Raw genomic sequence first — 12,604 nt, forward strand, 5'->3', positions numbered from 1 at the left:
TTCAGGAACGAGACTGACTGTTTCCCATTCTGGGAACTATAAGTAGAAAGCTGTGATCGAGACTGAGACAGATGGGGACGGGACTGAGGCTGGAAAAGTATATGTAGAAAGCTGCAACCAAAGTGAACTATGAAAGACCATTCCTTAGAAATCGTTTCTCACTCGTTCCGTTCATCTTGGTGAACCGTTCCTTTGGACCTGTTAGACTGCAGATGACCCATCTCTAGTGTACAGCCCATGTAAGAGTGCCTTGATGGTATTACTACCATTCAGTTTACTTTTTGAGATTTTTCTGAGTCTTTGGATGTACTCCTTGCTGGTCACATTTGTTTCATGTACATACTTGATGTTGTCCACCTGCAAAATGCTTATAGACTTGTAAGCCTCAGGCTAGTGGTACTTGATTGTTCTTACATTTTGGCATCTTGATGCCTTCATTTTCTGAGATTTTGCCCTGCTTTAGTACCAGTACAGTATACTTGGCTGAGACGAAAGCTGATGTCATTGATGAAGAATTGAACTGTATTCATCGTAGACTGGATTTCAGTTTCAGATATACACAGAGCTTCAAATTGTCCATGAACAGCAAGAAAGGTATATTTTCTGAGAATCATTATTATTATTATTATTATTATTATTATTATTATTAGTCTTATACATTTTTATTAAGTAAAACTGCAACAAGAAGTGCCATTATATAAGTTTTAAACCTTAAAATAGGTTACTGCTCAGCAAAATGAATTCATAATTTTACTGTAGCGAGAACTAGCATGGTAAGCTCACAGGTTCTTTCAACCAGGCAACTTCTTCAGTTTGCTCTGCTAATAATTTCCTAAAAGTACAGAGTTTGTAAATGACGAATTATTGATGAATATTTTCAGTGGGCAATCATTCTCACTTTGCCTTCTTGCAAAGGTAGTTTTCCTCCATTATTTAAGCAATTCATGCAATTCATGAATACTTGTCATGCTTCTTCCCTACTTCATCTCTTTGCCACAAGTAATTGTGAGAGTGACTAAAAGATTTTCATGTGTTGCATCCCCACAACAAGATTTTCACTTTGAGCAGTATAGTTTCCTGTTTTTATAGACAAGAAACTATGTAAAGTATAAAATGCAAGTACAGTTTCACACAATGTGTTAAAGTTAACAGAAATAACTTACTGGAACACTCTGAACTATGCTGACAAAATTCCAATTGCATTTTCCTACTAGTCTTCCCGCATGTGACAGCATGTAGCTGTATATTCTTTTGTTGAAAGTAATATTTTTAGAATGTATGGCTTCATCATGTAGTTGCCTCAAACAAAGACACTCCTGCCAAGGTGTCACACTAAACCTAATTCTTGGACATATTATTTAACTGTTGGTGTTATTGTATCTAAACATATATCCACACCCTGTAAATCACTGAAATATATGGCAGAGAATGCTTCACATTGTACCACATATTCATATTTCTTCCCATTCCTGGGTATGGAGCATAGGAAGATCAACAGCTTAAATGCCTTTGTGTAGCCTGTAGTTACTCTAATCTTGTCTTTTCTGTCTCTATGGGAGTGATACATATAGGGCTGCAGTGTTATCAAAATTCCTCACATTATACTGATTACTGGAACTTTATAAAAAGGATTTTGCTGGATAGTTGATACCTATTTTCAGGCATCTGCCAGGTCAAGTTTTTCAGCATTTTTGTGTTGCTCTCATGTGGGCTGCTTGTGGTGTGCTTCTTTGTATACATTCATTATCCCCTGTCAGCCCAGTTTCATTTCATTTGGTATGGGCCCCACACACTTGAATGATATTCTAGGCTATAATACATTGTGAATAATGACACTTGCACAATACAATCTGTTGACAACCCATTTCAGATGGCGAGCATCAATTATCAAGTTTCCTACAAAAAATCAAAATTTAAGGTTACTAATAATATTCAAATTCTACAAGAAATTGATTTAGCACAAAGCTTACAACTGGTCACAGAGATTTTTTAGAGTTTATATTGTTAAATCTTATGGGCTACTTACGTGATGTTTTTAAATGCAATACATGCTGAAATGATGGATTAAAAGTCACTAATTTTGCACTTGTCCTGTTCATTGAGTACTGATTGAGGTTTTCTATTTTTGATAACAAACATTAACTTTTTCCTATTCTTTGCAGAACTTTTAAACTGTTCTCTATGCCTCTGGTGTTGTGGCCTAGGTTTATAAGGTGGACGGCATATGTAGATTTTTTAGTTTTGGTACACACTGTGTGCTTTTTGTAGCATATTCAATAGCTGCTTCCTGTTTGGAAATTTCAGCACATCCTGCATTTTACACTGTACGCATGTGTTCGTTGAAAATAATGATCATTTATTCTCTTTACAGCATTCAATAACCAGGTGCCTAACTTGTATAATGTGAAAAATGCAACATTCACAGCCATGTTTTGATAGAGTTTTACTATCTTACTAGATACTTCACCTTTGTAGGTCATCTTTAACTCTGCTTTCTCCTTGTTTCTAACATGGGTCACACAAGTGATTTGTAAGAAACTGATGGCGTATTTTTAGTGTACCTTTGTGCCATTCCTTATTCATCTGCTGGTGAATGATTGTCTGTCCTTCTCTTTCTGTTTACTCCTGGCATGTTAATTACCTTCAAATATAGAAGACATTGTACAAAATATACTCTTACTGATGATGATTCTTTGAAGTATGGAACTGGTAATCATTCTGTTTCACAAAATTAAATCTAGTAAATAAATGTGCCTGGCTACTGTTTTAATTTCCTGTGCTCCCAGGAGCATCTTAAAGTTCTTCAGTCACCTATCACAAATGTACATAAAATGTAATATAAGAAGCAGAAAATACAGTATATATTTTTGATTAACATTTATTTTTTAAAAATTGTGTAGTTGAACACATCATTGTATTTTATTTCACTCTGAAAATTATGTCAGTCTTGAAGAAAATATGACAAAATTAACATAAAATTATATACTGTAGCTGTCTGAAATTATTCTCTCCCATTCTTTGAATAAAAAGGACAATTTTTCCCTTGTGGTATCAGAGTCATGAGATCACAATGTGACAAAATAGCTTCATGACTCTGTGTCAAATAGAGATAATACACCTGAGAAAAAGTTCACCATTCCATGTCACAGTACAATACAATACACCAAAAACAGCGATGTCAAAATGTCTCTTAGTAAATAAATGATTTCATACGAGTCACCATTAAAAAGGTTCATTGGTCAATGTAAGCTCAGGTGAAAACCTACAGTTGTTCGGTATGAAACACATTCCATTTATATCAAACACACATTGCAGAAAAATGTGAATGTCTTGTCAGTTTCTTTCACCTTTCAGGATCAAACATGAATTGTATGTTGCATCCGCTCCTGTTCTTTCTGCTGAAGAAATCTGAAACAAAGAAAAAAGTGTTCAATATAGTATCTATTAATAAAGTAATGATACTCTGATTTGTTAACAGAACACTGAAAAATTATGATAATGCTAAGTTTTTTACAGAATGAAATGGATAGTACTGCACATATCTCTGAGGAGAGTAGGTCTAAAAATTATAATTTTAAATGATGTAATGGGAGGAGAAATATTTTTCAACATAACTGGGAATATTTTTAATAATTTCTATTGCCTTTTCATTTATCATGGTTCATTACATTGCACTTTCCATTTTATTTTGAGTGCTGGCCAGTATATTTGACTGGATACCTGTCAGAAATTTTATTACTTTACTTAGACAGGAAACCAGATCCAACATAAATACAGGCCTGCGCGCATGTCTGTGATGTCAGCAATGTAGTGTTAGCAGCCGGCTGGCACAAATGCTTGCTTTGTCAAAGATTTTGTCAAACTTCTTTGACCAAACTACTTCATTGGAGCTATTACATGATTGTAAAATTCATCATCATAGTTGGTTGGGAATGGATGCCAAACAGTTAACAACAGCATACATTGGTGGTGAGCACATTGCTTGAACAGAAAGAGAAATGGAAGTGATTGTGGGTGAAACTGTGTATAGCAAGAGGAGAAGTTTAAAGTGTTCACAAAATTTGCTTCCTGAGGGGCAGTGTGAGGATGTAAAGACCATAAAAAATTGTTTGAAACTGGAACTTTGCCTTCATGAAATGTGCCCCTCATATTTGCATACATGATATTCATTTATGAAATACTATTCCTTAATTTCATTCACCATAATCAAAGTTTTGGGAAAGCCTGCAACTGTGTCATTCACAATTTAAATAATGAAACACTGCACTAGTCATGTATTTTTCCATGCTTAATATGATGTTCTTTTTGGAATTTATTCTGATTATCAAAAGGAAATATTCACATAGATACTTTTTGTGGTCTTTGTATGTGTGTTATATGCTGTGTTGTTGCTGTTGTGTTTTTATGATTTACTACAGACAGACAGATTTCTTTTGTCCAATTTTCTGAAACATCACATAAAATAGCTGTGTAAGTATTTGTACTTGATCATAGAATAAATTCTTGCAGAACAGTGTACAAATCATGAAAAAGTATGTAACTGGTGCAGTGTTTCATTAAATTAAAATCATGACTGCTATTTCTGCTAAAGATCATCTCACGTCTAAGTTAAGATTTTTAGCAATAGGTGAAAGCTACTCCAGCTTTCAATACAGTACTCGAACCCCATAGTGTACCATATTCCAGAAACATCTGAACCTATATGTAAATAACCTAATGAGTATTTGTGCAGGTTAAGTTAGGTTAATTAGAGTATAAATAAATGTATCAATTTCAGTTACGTACACTTTATACACACTTAGCTTTTCACACCTCCATCTCCTCCCACATCCTTTCTTTTTATAAGTACGCTTTACTGTATCAACAGTACACCAACTTTGAATGCAGCTCACTGCTGATGCTGTTTCTTTGTAAGATTCCAGCTGCTTATTACAGTTTTTGTAGTCAGTGTGTTTTGTGTTATGTAGAACTTTGTATTCTTCAGATTCTACAATGGTCACTGTGGTGGTTTACCATGCACCAAATGTACTTTGTCATTTTATAGCTTAAATGCACTGAAGTAAGCAAAGGAACATGTAAACAAAGGCCCTCACTCTAACTTTTTCGAAGATCTTCGCTAAAATCTTTCTGTCAAAGATATGACAGAAACGCTTTGATAAGTATTTATCACTCACCACAAACACTACATTGTAAGCATCTCATAGATGTACACTCAGGACTTTACTTATCGTCAGCCATTTATGCCTTAGGTGACAAGAAGAAATTGTTTTATTTTTCTTGGTACTATGGTCCATACTCATCTCAATAAATATACTTCTCTGTGCTGCTAATTTTGTGTTTTACTTGAGAATGCCTAACAGCAACCAGGATAAATTTCTTCTAAGAGCAACCATGAGGTGAAATTACTAATGTATAAGTACATGTATATTTATAATAGAATACCAAAATAAAAAGAGAATCTCCTGCAAATATCATGTATTGTTTTTTTGTATCATGAAAGCCATTACTACAATTAACAATGAAAAACTTGTATGTAGAGGAGGAAGCTTAGTTACACATTTCTTAATTTCATCTTCTTCCTATGGCTTGTCCTGAAGTGGTAATGTGTTCTGCTCTTAGACATATTGTAAGATATTGGTGAGTGCCTGCATAGCCAAATGGTAATAGTCAGTGCCTTCAGTGCAGAAAGACACAGGTTTGATTCAACATAGCTCCTCAGATTTATCTGGAATGGGGTTAGCCTCATGACCGAATAAGGATCTGCATGGATAAAGAAGCAGTGCCAGCAGAAAGGTTCACCTACTGTCAGTAACACCTTGGGGTGGGGGGGGGGGGGGGGGGGGGAGGGGTGGTTATTGGTGACATGTTGATCCTCATACTGCCTTGTAGGCAGTAGTTGGCCAATTGGAACAGACCTAAAGTGAGCAAACTTAAGGATTTATTTATTCAGAACTGAGCAGTAATTATTACATTTATATCTTTTATACTTGAAATAATAATTTTGAACAGGGATTTTGTGTGATCTGTGGCAACAGTCTTTAAATATAAATGTGGTCAATGAACTAAGCTTTGATTTAAACAATTTTAGATGCACAAACCTAGGGATATTTTATGTCTGTGATTGAAAGTAGATAATAGGTGTCCAGAATCTTAATTACGTCACAAGTGGAAAAATTATTTAATATATACTTACACTCAATACTTTTCTTAGTCTTTGGAAGAGTCAACATCATTGTAGTAGTAGCCTATACTTGGAATGGTACTTCAAAACCCTTGGATAAGTTTAGAGTGTACCCTGCAGGAAACGTGCAGTCCTTTGAGTGCTGTGAGAAATGTGAGAATTGGGCAACTAGTCACTGATACATTGAAGGTGGATATCATTAATGTGATGACCCTGACTGTGAAGGCAGAAGAGCTGATTTACTTTGTGAAGACAGAAAATGTAGGAAGGTTGTGATTTAGAGAAGTCAGGTGGAAGGGTAGAGTTAGGATAAATTGAGGAAACGAAACACACACTTTATTGGAATGGTGGACAAGAGAACAAAAATATAGCGGATATAATCATAAAACCAATCCTTGAAGAATAGATGGAAGCAGTAGAACACACACATGACAGAATGATGAAGTTTTGGCTGAGGACAAGTAATCAAGTGAGTGAATTTATCCAAGTATACATGCTACAGACAAGAAATAAAGAGGACAACATCAAGGAATTCCTAGTGAAATCAGGGAATGAAATTATGGATGTCGAAGTAATAGTGACAGATGACTTGAATACACAGGTTGGAAAGGAAAGTCTAGGGAAGGAAGAGTTAATTGGCCCATATGGACATGGTGGAAAAAACAAGAAATTAGAGAAATGGATTCATTTTCGTAAAATAAGTGGTTTGACTGTGGGCAACACATGGTTCAGGAAGAAAAATAGCCAAAGATAACAAGATATGGGTAGTGAGATAGACGGACAAAGATGGCCATTGACTTCTTTCTGGTAGGAAAGCAAAATCATGGACTGTTGATAGATGTAACTACACTCCCAGAAGAAGCTTTCAATGGAGACTATCAAGTAGTGGTGGCAAAGATGAGGATCGATAAAATAGAAGGAATAAAGGCAAAAAGGGAGACGAAAATAAAAGTGCAAAAACTAAAAGACAGGAAGGTACAAGAAAAGTTAACAGAGTTACTTAAGTTTAAAATCCCAAGCACTGAATGTGGAAGTCTGGAAAAGGAATGGGGTAAATTGGAAGAGGCATTTGTAAGCTCTGCAGAGAACAACTGTGGCAGAATGTCTGGAAGGGAGAGGGGTGAGTAATATGTACTAGCTCTATATGTACAGTTAAAATTACTCTTCTTTTAGAAACATTTAAAATTATGAAATATTTGGGACATTTAAAATTCATATCATTGATTGTGCAATGTGACAATATTTATTAAATTTATTTCTGGAGTCATTTATAAAATAATGATATAACTTGGTGAAGATTCTTAATTTGTCAACAAAATTTGTAAACTCAAACTCTTTGGAATATAGTTAGTACTGCAGAATGGATTTGTAGTGGGCATGCCTCTGATATGACTGGATGTGTTTTTATGCTTGGCAATAACAATGTAATTTTTGATAATGAAATGGAAATTGCAAAGACAGTGTGAGGTAGAAAAATGAGAAAAAATAAAAATCAAGATAAAAACAGGCATTTCTTTGGTAGTTATTACACCAACTGGAACCATGAACTTCTATAAAGTCAAAAATTTCAGCCTCAAGAATCAACCCCTAGACGTGAAGAACTAGAGCCAACAACCAGAAAATAAGATAAGTAAAAAGTTTAATGTAAATCTTACTCCTCTCAAAGCTTGTTAAATGAATTTATTATGAAATGAGGGAGGGTAAGATTACAAGTATATGGTATATAGACGGAGGCTATCTCTTCCTCCGTTACTTCATCCATCTCCACATGCTGTAGTGTAGAGGTGGGGCGGAGAGTGCGTCTGATCCACCATTCCACAGTTTTGAGGTGTTCCAGCTCATGAGGTAGACTCTCTGCATCTGAGTTGGTGTGCACCCTGTGCACCGGTGTTTTTAGTACCCCATTCCTCTGCAAAGGGTGGTGGCAGCTATTTGCATGCAAATACAGGTAGGTGTGCGTTTTCTTCATATATATCCCATGGCCCAGGGTGCCATCCACTCTTCTTTTGACCATGACAATCAGGAATGGTAAACTTCCTTCTGCTTCAGTCTCCATAGTGAATTTGATGTTCGGATGTATGGAGTTCAGGTGTGTAAGGAAGTCTAGGAGCTTGTCCCTTCCATGGGGCCATATCACAAAAGTGTCATCAACATAATGTAGAAAACAAGTAGGTTTCCATTTGGATGGGGTGTACAGGAAGAAAACACACACTGACCTGTATTTGCATGCAAATAGCTGCCACCACCCTTCACAGAGGAATGGGGTACTAAAAACACTGGTGCACAGGGTACACACCATCTCAGATGCAGAGAGTCTGCTCCATGAGCTGGAACACCTCAAAATTGTATTTAGGAAAAATGGGTGCTCGGAATGGCAGATTAAATGCACTCTCCGCCCCACCTCTACAGTACAGCATGTGGAGATGGACGAAGTCATGGAGGAAGAGATAGCCACCGCCTATATACCATACACTGGTGCATATCGGGGAAAATACGACGAATATTGAGGAAACACTGAGTAGGAACTGTCTTTTGCCCACCCAATAAAACACAAGCATTATTGGAAAGTGTCAAAGACAATCTCGGTTTGCAGAAGGCTGGCATATACCAGATTCCCTGTGAGTGTGGGAAGACTTACATTGAACAGACAGTGCGCACCATCAAAGATCGTTGCCAAGAACATCAGAGGCACACATGACTTATGAACCTCAACAAGTCGGCAGTCGCAGAGAACTGTTTGTCCGAAAATCACGAAATGGACTACAGACATCTAAATACTAGGACAACATTGTTAGAGAGGCTATTGAAATTTATACCAGGGACGGATTCATCAACAGAGGTTGTAGCTATAACCTCAGCGAGGCATGAGAATCAGCACTGAGTCTAATTAAAAAGAGGCTCGGCAAAGAAAATGAACGAGTGACCAGGGTGGATGAGGCAGTTACACCGACGCCACCACAGACGCCGACGCGAGCCTCTCAGCGACCGCCGGCATGCGGCCACGGGCGAGGCCTGTGGAGAGAACGCCTCACGAGGAAAGGGGAATTTAGGACGGGTGTCTGCCCTCAGGAGCTCAGTTCATCAGCGCACCTGATGATGGCGACATGTCTGATCGCTAAAATATTGCTCCCATTGGACACTATGGACCAGCAGTACATTCATGGACTGTTCGAATAAGTACAAATTATTTGTGAAATTAATTTGTTTGTGGACTCAAGTGATTGTTAACAAGATGAATAGAGGTGAGGGTAGTAGTGATGTAGAAGTGAAAGCTGTAGGACCAAGACAAGACATGTTGGAACCAAGTGAAATTGTAGTCAGCACAGAAACAGCAAAACCTGATATTTTGCAGTTGATTTTGGGAAAACTAGAGGAAATGAAGACTGATGGCAACAGCAAATTTAGTGCAGTTAATGGTCAGTTAACTCAAATAAGAACTGAAAACAACATTAAAGGGACAGGGTACAATACCAAATAGACCAACTTAGTAATCATGTTTCAGTGCTAAAAAATGGGTTGTGAGTGGGATTAAAAAGTGTGAATGAAAAAGTTGATGAAAAAAAAGGAACAGAACTTTAGTAGTTAAAATCAAAAAAATTTAAATGTTGAAAACAATGTGCCAACTAATGTAAATGTTTTAGATTAAAAAATTTCAGCAGTACAAAAAGATCACATTCACAAAGATCTGTATTTAAACAATGGTATTGAGTGATCCAACATTCCTATATCAAAAGTTTCCATCAGACAATTTACATCCAGTGGATTTTCTGCACTATTGTAGAGATAGTTCTGTGTTGGGCATGAGTGACAATCAAAAGATTAAAGTTGTTAAAAGATGTCTTGAAGGCGAAGCTCTGCCTTGGGTAAATTTAAATTTAAGTCAGTGGAAACATATCAAAGGTTTGAAAAAGTTTTTAAAATAAATTTAAAAAGAATGTAATTTTTTATAATGAAATGAAAATTGCAAAGACAATGTGAGGTAGAAAAATGTGAAAAAATAAAAATCCAGATTAAAACAGGCAATTCTTCAGTAGTTATTACACCAACTGGAACACTCAAAATCTATAAAGCCAAAAATTTCAGCCTCAAGAATCAACCCCCAGATGTGAAGAACTAGAGTCAGCTATGAGGAAAGAAAATACTGTAAGTAAAAAGTTTATTGTAAATCTTACTCATCTCAAAGCTTATTAAATGGATTTATTATGAAATGAGGGAGGGTAAGACTACAAGTTACCTGACAGCCACCATGCTAGATCACCTTTTCCAACATGTCATGAGTACAATTACTAATGTATAAGCACATTCACATTTACCAGATAATAGCAACATAAAAAGTAATCTAATATACATGGCTTGTATTGTGAAAGCCTTCATTGCAATTGAAAATTAAAATTTGAATGTTGAGTAGGAAGCTTAATTTCATATCACTTCTTTCATCATCTTGTAATCTTATCCTCCCACACTTCACTATTAAAATTCTATGTCTCCGCAAAAAGTTTAGAAAGCTTCAAGAGGTGTAAGATCTACAAAAGAAAAACTTTTTTACTCATCTCCATTATCTTGTTGTTGTTGTTGTTGTTGTTGGCTCTAAGTCTTGTGCAGGGGTACATTCTTGCAGCTGAAATTTCGATTTTGTAGGTTCTTGATGACTAAATAACTGATGAAGATTTGCCTGTGTTATTCTTGAATTTTATTCTTTCTCACATCTTTCAGCATCACACAGTTTTTACATTTTCCACATTCAAGAAAACAAATAATTACATAGTTGTTGACTGACTTAGAAAACATCTACTTCCATCAGAGGTATGCCCACCACCCATTACATTCGGGCATAATCACAATTTTTGAAAGAGTTTACAAAGCAGAAAAGTTTATAAACTTTCTTTAACAAAGAAGAATCTTTGCTAAAATATATCATTATTTTGTAAATCAATCTAGAAATAAATTTAATAATTAGCATTAGATTGTGCAATTAATAGCATGAATTTTAAGTATGCCAGAAATTTCGCAATTTAAAATATTTTTAAAAGAAGAGTAATTTTAATTGCAGTACATATCAATTGTAACAAATTAATTTCTTTTTTTATAGATTTTAGCTTGAAATATAATACAGCATATACAAAATCATATGAATACTTTTAATGAAACAGCTGAGATAAATTTAACCTATTCAAGAATTGATAGTATACATGGTATCAGTTATCTCTATAAAAAAAAGGTACTGTTACAGGAGGGTGATTCATTGTAATCTTCCCAGAGCTGCTTCTGAAATGGTAATGTGTTCTACTCATTGCCATTTAATAAGATATTGGTGAGTAAACTTAAGGATTTATTTATTGAGAACCAAGCAGCAGTTATTATATTTATATATTTTATACTGGGAAGAATAATTTTGAAGAGAGATTATGTGATCTGTTGCAGTTGTCTTTAGTCTGTAATTAAAAGGAGATACTAAATATTTGGAGTCTTAACTGGGAAAATTATTTAACATGCACTCATAATTAGTCATTTTAAAGTCGTCGTAATACTTTGTCAATTTTTCTCATAGTATAGCCTCTGGCAGAGTCAGTCAGTATTTTATGATTTAAGCAACTCCATTTACCAGTAATACTAAATAGCTGCAAGAAATAATCAAGACAGATGTTCAGGTCAATAATTATTTAAAGAAGGATTACAATATTAAAAACTGATTCCTTTCTTTCTATTTTGCAAAAGCCGTCATTGTAAATTCTCTGGCCACAGTGGGAGGACTGAGTCATAACTGTGCCTGACAAGAGCAGCAATCCAGTGGTGGAGGTAAAGGATGCAGCATGAGGTGGGGAGGGGAGGCAGGGGAACAATAGGGTGGGGTAGGGGAAGGCATAGTCATAGAATGGAGAGTGTACAGGAATGAAAGCATAGGGGCACTGTATTGATTTTTATTGATTGGGTTTGATGCCAAATAAAAACCAAGTACATGCAAAATGATGACTGGTTACTGCTACAGTTCAAAATGGACATTCCTACAAAACAGAAGTAATCCAAACAACTAAATGAAAACTTTTACAAAAAGAAATGCTGATGAAGCAAGTTCTGAAAAAATCTTTAGTTAAAACTTATCACACGAGTTTTTAAATTCAACACCGTTCACTTGTGCATGTTGGGAACTTCCACTGCTTTTAGCTTCAGATGACAATGAAGCTACATTAGAGAGATCCACTTCAGTTGTATTAATATTTATCCAAAGCATGGCTGATTTTGGTATTTTAAAATCCCATCTTCAGGTGTATGAAACTAACATACTAAGCACAGGAGGAAGGAAATATAGTGCAAAATACGTGTAAAAGCCAAAAGAGCAGACTACCAAAACAAGGTGACTTACTTATTGTTTTCAGTACCACATAACATGCAGTCAGACCAGTCAGCACAAAAGCTCTAATCATT

The 12,604-nt window shown here is 35.6% G+C and overlaps 1 protein-coding gene across 1 annotated transcript in view; it reads right to left on the bottom strand.

Moving 5' to 3' along the window:
- Positions 1-3,152: 3,152 nt before the first annotated feature.
- LOC124777987 (Down syndrome cell adhesion molecule-like protein Dscam2) overlaps positions 3,153-12,604 on the bottom strand; it is a 481,000-nt gene continuing 471,548 nt past the window's right edge. The window contains exon 31 of the mRNA XM_047253558.1: positions 3,153-3,408. The gene's annotated coding sequence lies outside the window, so the exon portion shown is untranslated. The remainder of the gene's footprint in view (positions 3,409-12,604) is intronic.

Source organism: Schistocerca piceifrons, chromosome 1 (genome assembly GCF_021461385.2).
Source record: "Schistocerca piceifrons isolate TAMUIC-IGC-003096 chromosome 1, iqSchPice1.1, whole genome shotgun sequence".
NCBI lineage: Eukaryota > Metazoa > Arthropoda > Insecta > Orthoptera > Acrididae > Schistocerca > Schistocerca piceifrons.